The following is a 9,562-nucleotide window of genomic DNA, read 5'->3' as shown; positions in this document are numbered from 1 at the left end:
CGGACGCTCCATCCACTGAGCCACACCGGTTTCGGCGGGTGTCCTGTTTTCAGCCCGGATCTGGCGGAGGGTGTCCGGGTTTCAGTCCCCATGTGGCCGGGCTCTGCTCCGCGCCCTAAACGGGGGGAGGGGAGGGGAGCGAATTCTTCCTCCATCCGCGTGTGCGGGGCCGCGGGGCCGCGGGGCGGGCGGGGCGGGCGGGGCGGGGCGGAGGCGTTGCCCTCCCTATAAAAAGACTTCTCTCTCTCTTACCGCCATTTTACTGTGCTGCGGGCATGAGAGGACCTGCCTGGCATGGGTTCAGCTCTGCCATAGCTTCACGGAGTCTGGGCGTAAGGCGCCCGGAGCCGGGGCAGGCCGTATGGAGCGAGCGGGCGAGGAGAAGCGAGGGAGCGAAGGAGAGACGGGGACCGCCCGGGCCTCCGCGGGGCGCCCCTCCCGCTCCCCGGCCCGGCGTCCGCGCGGAGGAGGAGGACGAGGACCCGGAGGGCACAGTGACCTGGCCCAGCGCCACGGAGGAGGAGGAAGAGGAGGAGGAGGAGGAGGACCCGGAGGGCACAGTGACCTGGCCCAGCGCCACGGCCGACAGGTTTGGACCTGCCTGAGGGGGGGGGGGCTGCGAGTGGGCGATCCAGCTGCCCCCGGGGGAGGGTGGGGTCAGGCGCTGTCCAGTGGGGGGTGGGGGTGGGGGGACCTTCTCCCCGGGCCGAGCGGGGCCGCAGCTGGGAGAAGGGGCAGCCCAAGACCTGCTTTTTTATTTTTATTTATTTTTTATTTTTAATTTTTTTTCTTTTTAAATAAATTTTTATTGTTCATATTATTACAAATGTTCCTTTCCCCCGCTCCATTGCTCTCCTCCACCAGGTTCCCACCTCACCCTCTGCCCTTTCCCCACCCCCCATTGTCCTCATCCATAGGTGCACAGTTTATGTTCAGTCTCTTCCCACGCCCCCCTCTCCCCTTTTCCCCAAGAATTGTCAGTTCACTCCCCTTCCATACCTCTGATTCTATTATATTCAACAGTTAATATTGTTCATCAGATTTTTTTTTTACTTTCCTTGGTTTTTTGATTCACTGTTGATAGTTACATATTTGTTGTTCATAATTCTTATCTTTATTTACTTTCTCTTCTGAAAGAACCCCCTTCAGCAATTCGTATAATTCTGGTTTGGTGGTGATGTACTCCTTTAGCTTCTTTTTTTTTTTTTTTTTAAATAAGTTTTTATTGTTCATATTATTACAAATGTTCCTTTTTTTCCCCCCCACCATTGCTCTCCTCCACCAGGTTCCCACCCCACCCTCTGCTCTTTCCCCTCTCCCCATTGTCCTCATCCATAGGTGCACAGTTTATGTTCAGTCTCTTCCCACGCCCCCCTCTCCCCTTTTCCCCAAGAATCAGCAGTTCACTCCCCTTCCATACCTCTGATTCTATTATATTCAACAGTTACTATTGTTCATCAGATTTTTTTTTTTAATTTCCTTGGTTTTTAGATTCACTTGTTGATAGTTACATATTTGTTGTTCATAATTCTTATCTTTATCTACTTTCTCTTCTGAAAGAACCCCCTTCAGCAATTCATATAATTCTGGTTTGGTGGTGATGAAATCCTTTAGCTTTTTTTTATTAGTGAAGCTCTTTATCTGACCTTTGATTCTGAGTGATAGCTTTGCTGGATAGATTATCTTTGGCTGTAGGTTCTTGCTATTCATCACCTTGAATATTTCTTGCCATTTCCGTCTGGCCTGCATGGTTTCTGTTGAGAAATCAGCTGACAATCGTATAGGTGCTCCTTTATAGGTAACTACCTTCTTTGCTCTTGCTGCTTTTAATATTCTCTCTTTGTCTTTCGCTCTTGGAATTTTAATTATGATTTGTCTTGGTGTGGTCCTTTTTGGATTCCTTTTGTTTGGAGTTCTGTGTGCTTCCTGGACTTGTAAGTCTAATTCTTTCACCAGGTGGGGGAAGTTTTCTGTCACTATTTCTTTCAGTATGTTTTCGATATCTTGCTCTCTCTCATCTTCTGGGACCCCCATAATTCTGATGTTGGTTCGCTTGAAGTTGTCCCAGAGGTTTCTTACATTATCTTCAATTTTCTGGATTCTCTTGCCTTCTAGCTTCTGTGGAGGAGTGTCTTCTGGCTCTTTATGTTCCCAATCTTTGACTTGATTCTTGGGATCTTCCATTCTGTTTTTAGGACTCTGTATAATATTTTTTATTTCAGACAATGTATTCTTTATTTCTTGTTGATCCCTTATCATTTCTTGTTGATCCCTTATCATTTCTTATTGATTCCTTATTAATTCTAGTTGATCTCTTTTCATATCCTCATAGGTCTTATCGATCTTTTCTAGGAAATTCTTGTAAAACCTTATAAGCATAGATTTGAACTCTATATCCAGTCGCTTTTTGTCCTCCATTTCTTTCGTTTGTGATCTATTTCGTCTCGGCATTTTTGCAGCTACAGATGGGGCGGGGTTTCAGAGTGGAGCCTACAGCCTTGGCTTCCTAGGTCTCAGGGTCCTTCAGTACTCGCTGCAAGCACATGTGAGAGAAAGGCGCCCTCGATTTTCGCCTGCTACCAAACAGTCTAGGCCAAAGGTTCCCAAACTTGTTTGTGCCGTAGACCCCTTGCCATGTTTTTCGGTTTTGGGTAGACCCCCGACTTACCTGATATTGATTTTTTTGTAAGTTTCTAACTGTAGTGAAGTTTAGTGTTAAAATTTAATAAAAAATAATGTACCTACTTTTCTCCGGCATTCTCAAACAAAATAACACTGATTCACTATAATTTGTATGATAAACTACCAGTTTATATTTTTTTAAATATTTTCTCAGCACTTTCCTATTCAAGATTCAGGAAACGAATGAACGTATTTTTCTCACATTCATATTTATAGAGTGACGAATTGAACAAGTCGGTGCAAGTTCGCGAAGCTTTGAGACAAAAATTGGCAAGAATGTTTACTGCGCGTATGCTTGTAACAAGATGATACTGTTATATCATTATGTGCAGGTTTTTATCCTACAACTTACACAATTTTATAAACATATATAATAAATTTTTTACTTCATAGATACTTTTATAAATAATTTATATGTTTTTATATTATAAGATAATATGTGTAAGTAAATAGGTACTATCAGTGTATGTTGAGATCCACTATCGTGGACCCCCATTTTCATTTCATGGACCCCCCCAATTTTTTTTTCACTGACGTAGACCCCTTGCAGGTTGTCATAGACCCGTGGGGGTCGATATAGACCACTTTGGGAATCACTGCTCTAGGCTCTCCCCCAATGAGCCCAGTATTGGGGTTCAGTTCAGTTGGAAGTGGAGTTGGAGGTGGCGTTCAGAGCAGTCTGGAGCCCGTCTCCTTCCCGCCAGGGCAGTCCTACGGCACAGCCAGCCGTCCCTTCTCTGCTCGCACTGTGCGCGCCTCCGGGACCTCCTCTCGCCGCTCCCCCGGGTACCGCCTTCAGCCCAGCTCCCTCTGGATGAGCCTGGGTCCCCGGGGTCTGGCCTAGAACGGGGGTTCAGAGCAGTCGGGGGCCCAGCACAGTCGGAGTGTTTATCTCCTTCCCGCTAGGGAACGCCAGCCAGGCACTCGGCCTCCCTCCTCTCCGGCTCCGTCCTCTCCGCGCGCCGCGTGTCTCCGTACCTTAGGCTTTTACAGCTCCTCCGCGCTTCCTTCTGGTTTTCTCCTTGTAGAATTTCCAGTCAGTTGTAGAATTTCCAGTCAGTCGACTTTCCTGTAGTTCTGGGTAATGTCCATTTTATATTTCAGTTGTATTTTATTGAAATTGTGTGCGGCTGCGGCTAGGTGTTTACCTGGGCAGCCATCTTGGATTCTCCCCTTTTATTTTTTATTTAAAAAATATATTTTATTGATTTTTTACAGAAAGGAAGGGAGAGGGACAGAGAGCTAGAAACATCCATGAGAAACATTGGGGATGTGCGTGCAACCAAGGTACATGCCCTTGACCGGAATCGAACCCGGGACCGACGCTCTACCCACTGAGCCAAACCAGTTTCGGCCCAGGACGAGCTTTAAGTGAGGTTCCCGGACCCACTTGAGCGGCAGCCGCAGGCAGGACAGGTGCTTCAGGTGCGGGGAGAGGGGCCCCTGGGCCCCAACTGCCCAAAGGGCATCGTGTGCAGCCTCTGTGGCCAGCGAGGGCACGCCTGTGCTCAGGGACCCAAAGCCGTTCACAGCGTGGCACCTCCGTGCCGCCGAGCACACCCGCCGGCCTGCCTGCCTGCCAGGGTGAACGCAGAGCCAGTTTAACCCTCTTAAGTGCTAAAACTTTTTTTGAAGCCATTTTCTATCGTGCTTGAAAGAGATCCTTTTAAACAAGAGATATATTTTTCAGCCTTCTTCCTTTCCGGAATTGGTGACTCATTAGTCATGTGACTTCCGACAACTGTTAGTGTGCAGATACGCCTCCAGTTCCTCTACTGAATTTAGTTTTTTGGGGTTTTTTTGTAATTGGGGGAGGGGGGGATTTGTGCCTTGTCTCCTCCCGGAGTTTTCACCCTTTGGGGCTGCCTCGCTCATCTGGATGGCCCAGTACTGGGTGCGGGGCCCAGCAGTGGTAGACACTGCGCTCAGTCCGTGTTTGTGGGCTTGACAACATTTTCGACCGTGACTTCTGTCAGGATGTCTAGCTGGTGCAGCTCTTTCCCTTCCCCTTATCATTTGCTGCTTCTAATCTGTGTGGTCTGAGAATGTGAAAACCAGTGTTGTTAGATGTGTGTGTAATCTGAGTCAATAAGCTCTGAACGGTGGCCCAGGGCCTCTCTTTATGGCAGTAAAAGTACATGGACTTAGTGACAGACAGCTCTTTCAGTGCCTTCGAAGAGCCACAAAAGTATGGAATCTAGAATTTTCCTGTCGGAAAGAACCTCAAAATTGTTTTACACCAACCACCAGGTTTTCCAACAGGGAAACAGGCCAGAGAGGTTAACTGACTGAGTCCAAATCACATAGCTGCCTGGTGCCCAAGCTAGCCTAGAGTTCCCTGACCCCAAGGCCAGTGCTCATTCCCCCACCTCTCACACTTCAGAACATTTTCCTCCACACTTGGGGGGCCAGGAAGTCTGATCTCTCCAGAACAATGTGCATCAGGGCCAGAAAGCGGAAAAACAGGATTTATTTAGCAGGGGCTTCCAAATACTTGGGAGACATAATCCAGGGTGCACTGGTTCCCGGGGTATCACACCTGGATTACTGTGCCGGCTCCTTTGGGGGCCTTCCCCTTCCCCATCTGTTGCCACCATGAGCAATCGGGGTGCTCCTGGGTAAGGAAACATAGTAAAGGTTTCCATTTGCACCTTAGTCTCCATAGTCAGACACCCCAGAGAAGCGGCTAATGCAGTTCATCTGCAAACTCCTGACTCTCAGGAGAAAGGCTGTTTGAACCCAGAATTATAAGTGAGTTTTTACCTCTGAAATGTCCTTGTGAAATGGGCCATGCGAGAGAGCATTGGGTCAGTGTTACCAAGTTGAAGGAGAATACATTGGGTTTTTGTCTTCCCTTTGCATTAAGTTTTGCTATTTCTTTGCGGCTTGGAATGTAAAATCCATTGTTATAGGTTTTGTTCTGGAATCCTCGCTTTCAACTTTAAAATGTGGTCCAAATGAGCTTGTTCTGCAAGAGAAATGTTCCAGAAAACATCTGGCCCGCTAATTTTCTTCGCCTCTGCTCTTGGTGACCTTAAATGGGCTCTGGCGTTGCGGCTCCAGGTGGGCAGAAAACACCAGGGGATGCCCATGACCCCTCCCGCGGACGCCACTCATTTCCAGGAACCCAAAGCCCGCCCCACCCCGCGCGGCCGCCCATTGGCTGGGAGGGCGCTTGGCGTGATTCAAGGCCCCGCCCCACCGTCCGTCCGGCTCCGCCCCGCGGTTAGGTCTGGAGCAGCTGAAACGGGTTTGAATGCAGCCGGGCGAGGCCGGGCTGCGGCAGGGAGCGCTGGGGAGGCGCGGACGCCCGGACGGAGCGGCCACGGCGGGTCCGGCAGCCCGACATCCTCAAATAAATCCATCAGAGTGACACCTTCTCAGGTTACCTTTGAAGAGGAACTCTGTTTCCAGAAGTTTTTGCTATATGTGGAAGCTGTGGTGCTTTGGGAAACTGGAATCCTCAAAATGTTGTGGCTCTCCTTCCAGAGAATGAGACAGGTGAAAGCATGTTTTGGAAAGCAACCATTGTACTCAGTGGAGGAGAATTAATACAGTATCGCTACTTCAAAGGGCGCTTTTTAGAACCAAAGACTATTGGTGGTCAATGTCAAGTCATAGTTCACAAGTGGGAGACCCATCCATAACCACGATCAATATCCCCTTTAGAAAGTGATATTATTATTGACCATGGACAATTTGGAATCCATAATGGTGTTGAGAATTTGGATTCAGGATGGCTGGCATGTCAGACTGAAATAAGATTACGTTTGCATTATTCTGAAAAGCCTCCAGTCTCTATAACCAAGAAGAAATTTAAAAAATCTAGATTCAGAGAGGATCCAAGATGGCTGCTCGGGTAGACACCTAACCGCAGCAGCACACAACAATTTCAATGGAATACAACTAAAATGTAGAGTGGACATCGCCCAGAGCTACAGGTAGTCAACTGACTGAAAATTCTACAACAAGAAGGAAAGAGAAAACCAGAAGGAAAATCAGAGGAGCTGAAAAAAAGCCTAAGGTACGGAGACATGCTGAACGCTTGCACGCACGCGCTCGCGGAGAGGTCGCAGCCAGGGAGGAGGAGAGGGCTGGGTGCTGCCTGGCGTTCCCTAGCAGAAAGGAAGTAGAACCCCCAGCCTGGGCTGAACCCCCGAACCGGCAGCGCTGAGCCCCAGTTATGAGCCAGACCCTGGGGACCCAGGCTCCGGCGGGGAGACGGGGCTGTGAGGTGGAATCCTAAGTGAGCAGTGAAAAGCAGGGCCTCCGGAGTCGCGCACATTGCGCGCAGAGGACTGAATGTTGACTCTGATGCTGGATTACCCTAGCGGGAAGAAACAAAGCCTCCGGCGGCGCTGAGCCTCAGTCTGGACTGCTCTGAACCCCAGGCTTGGGCAGGGGGAGACGGGGCTGTGAGGTGGAATCCCAGGGGAGTGGCGAAAAGCAGAGCCCCCAGAGTCGCACGTGCTGCGCGCAGAGAGGACAGTCTGTTGACTCTGATCCTAGACTCCCCTAGCGGGAAGGAGAAAAAAAAGCTCCAGACAGGAGGAATGCGACAGGGAGCAGGAACCCCTGCCGGACACCAGCCAGCCAGGCGCCGGGGCCCCCAGGGGGGGGGTGCCCCTGAGCCTTTGACCTCTGAGTGCAGGCAATGGAGCCAAGGCCGGGGGTTGCTTCCTGGGCGGCGCCGACCCCGGCAACAGGCTGGAGCAGCGCGGGAGTCCGCGGAGAACAAAGGGGTGCCACAGGCCAACCTGCTGAGCTCCCAGGACAAGGAGGAAGAAACCAAAGTTCTCAATGTGAAGAAATCAAGTGAGAGCAAAAGATAGTAAAATTACTTAAGAAAGAATACAAAGAAGATCTTGAAAAATCAAAGACTAAGTCAGAACTCAACTCACCAGCCAACATTGCAACATAAATGCGTTTTGTTTTTTTTTTAAAAAAAAAAAAAAAAAAAAAAGGACAGAATGTTGGAACAGCGGTGGCCAGGCCTAGAGTGCCCAGGCACAAAGCAGTGGCAACCGGGCCTGGAGCAGCAGCGGCCAGGCCTCAGAGCAGCAGCAGCCAGAACCAGAGCAACAACAGCCAGCACTGGAGCAGCCAGACCTGGGACAGTGGCAGCCAGGCCTGAGGCAGAGGCAGCCAAGCCCAGGGTGGCCAGTCCAGGAACACCCAGACCCGGAGTGGCCGGGCCCAGAGAAGCAGGGCCCAGAGCAGCCGGGTTGGGAGCAGCCAGGCCCAGAACAGCAGTAGCCAAGCCCGGAGCATCAAGGCTGGGAGCGGCCAGACTCAGAGTGGCTGGGCCCGGGGCAGCCAGGCCCAGAGCAGCCGGGTCGGGTGCGGCCAGGCCCGGAGCAGCGGCTGCCAGGCTGGGAGCGGCCAGGCCCGGAGCAGCCGGGTCTGGCGCGGCCAGGCCCGGAGCAGCGGCTGCCAGGCTGGGAGCGGCCAGGCCCGGAGCAGCCGGGTCGGGTGCAGCCAGGCCAGGAATAGCAGCAGCCAGGTCCAGAGCAACTAGGTCGGGAGCGGCGGTGACCAGACCCGGAGCAGCTGGTTGTGGAACGAACCAGAGCAACAGAGGCCAGACCCGGAGCAGCCAGACCCGGAACAGCTCGCTCCTCGCCTGCCCCTGCCCCACAGCTGCCTCTCAGACATGGCTGGAAACTTTTGCGGGAACTTGAGGGTTTGCTGAATCAAGTGATGAAGGCTTACATCTGGATGTGTTGAGTTAGTATAGGGCTGGGGTGTTGATCTGTGAGTGCCTTGGGTGGGGCCTGGATGAGGCTGGTTGACCTATTTGGAAATGTCTTTTGTGTGAAATGTATCATTGGGCATGGGGTGGTATTATTGATATGAGAAAATGCTAAGTAACTGATTTACTACCTGAAAAGGGATTTACTATCGGGGAGAGGGAGGAAGGAAGAGACTGAACATAAACTGCACCTATGGATGAGGACAATGGGGGATGGGGAGAGGGCGAGGGATGGGGTGGGAACCTGGTGGAGGGGAGAAGAAATGAGGAACCTTTGTAACAATATGAACAATAAAGATTGATTTAAAAAAAAAAATCTAGATTCAGAGTGAAGCTGACACTAGAGGGTCTGGAGGAAGATGATGATAGGGTGTCTCCCACTCTACTTCACAAAATGTCCAATACCTTGACACTGAGTTCAAGTGCAAGCGTTCACAGCCAGATTGTGGATATGGCTTACAACCTGATCGTTGGACAGAGTATAGCATACAGACAATGGAACCAGATAATTTGGAACTAATATTTGATTTTTTTGAGGAAGATCTCGGTGAACATGTAGTTCAAGGTGATACTCTTCCTGGACATGTGGGTACAGTCTCTTATCCACCATTGATGAGAGTGGGAAAAGTGCTGGAGTCCTCACTCTTCCTATCACGAGCAGAAATTCCAGAAAAACAATAGGCAAAGTGAGAGTTGACTATATAATTATTAAGGCATTACCGGGATACCGTTGTGACATGAAATCTTCATTTTCCAAGTATTGGAAGCCAAGAACACCATTGGATGTTGGACATCGAGGTGCAGGGAATTCTACAACAACTGCTAAGCTTGCTAAAGTTCAAGAAAATACTATTGCTTCTTTAAGAAATGCTGCTAGTCATGGTGAGCCTTTGTGGAATTTGATGTACATCTTTCAAAAGATTTTGTTCCTGTGGTATATCATGACCTTACATGTTGTTTGACTATGAAAAAGAAATTTGAGGCTGATCTGGTATAATTATTTGAAATTCCAGTAAAGGAATTAACATTTGACCAACTCTAGTTGTTAAAGCTCACTCATGTGACTGCACTAAAATCTAAAGATCTAAAAGAATCTGTGGTTGAAGAAGAAAATTCTTTATCTGAAAA

General features: G+C 49.7%; 1 protein-coding gene across 3 annotated transcripts in view; it reads left to right on the top strand.

The window, feature by feature from the left end:
- The first annotated feature begins 261 nt into the window (after positions 1-261).
- Positions 262-9,562, top strand: part of LOC311617263 (UL16-binding protein 6-like) — a 31,151-nt gene continuing 21,850 nt past the window's right edge. For all 3 annotated transcript variants that reach the window (XR_014794091.1, XM_084873691.1, XM_084873690.1), the window contains exon 1: positions 262-589. The gene's annotated coding sequence lies outside the window, so the exon portion shown is untranslated. The remainder of the gene's footprint in view (positions 590-9,562) is intronic.

This window comes from Pipistrellus hanaki (genome assembly GCF_964339955.1).
Source record: "Pipistrellus hanaki genome assembly, chromosome: 2".
NCBI lineage: Eukaryota > Metazoa > Chordata > Mammalia > Chiroptera > Vespertilionidae > Pipistrellus > Pipistrellus hanaki.
This window is presented reverse-complemented; position numbering and strand designations above follow the sequence as displayed.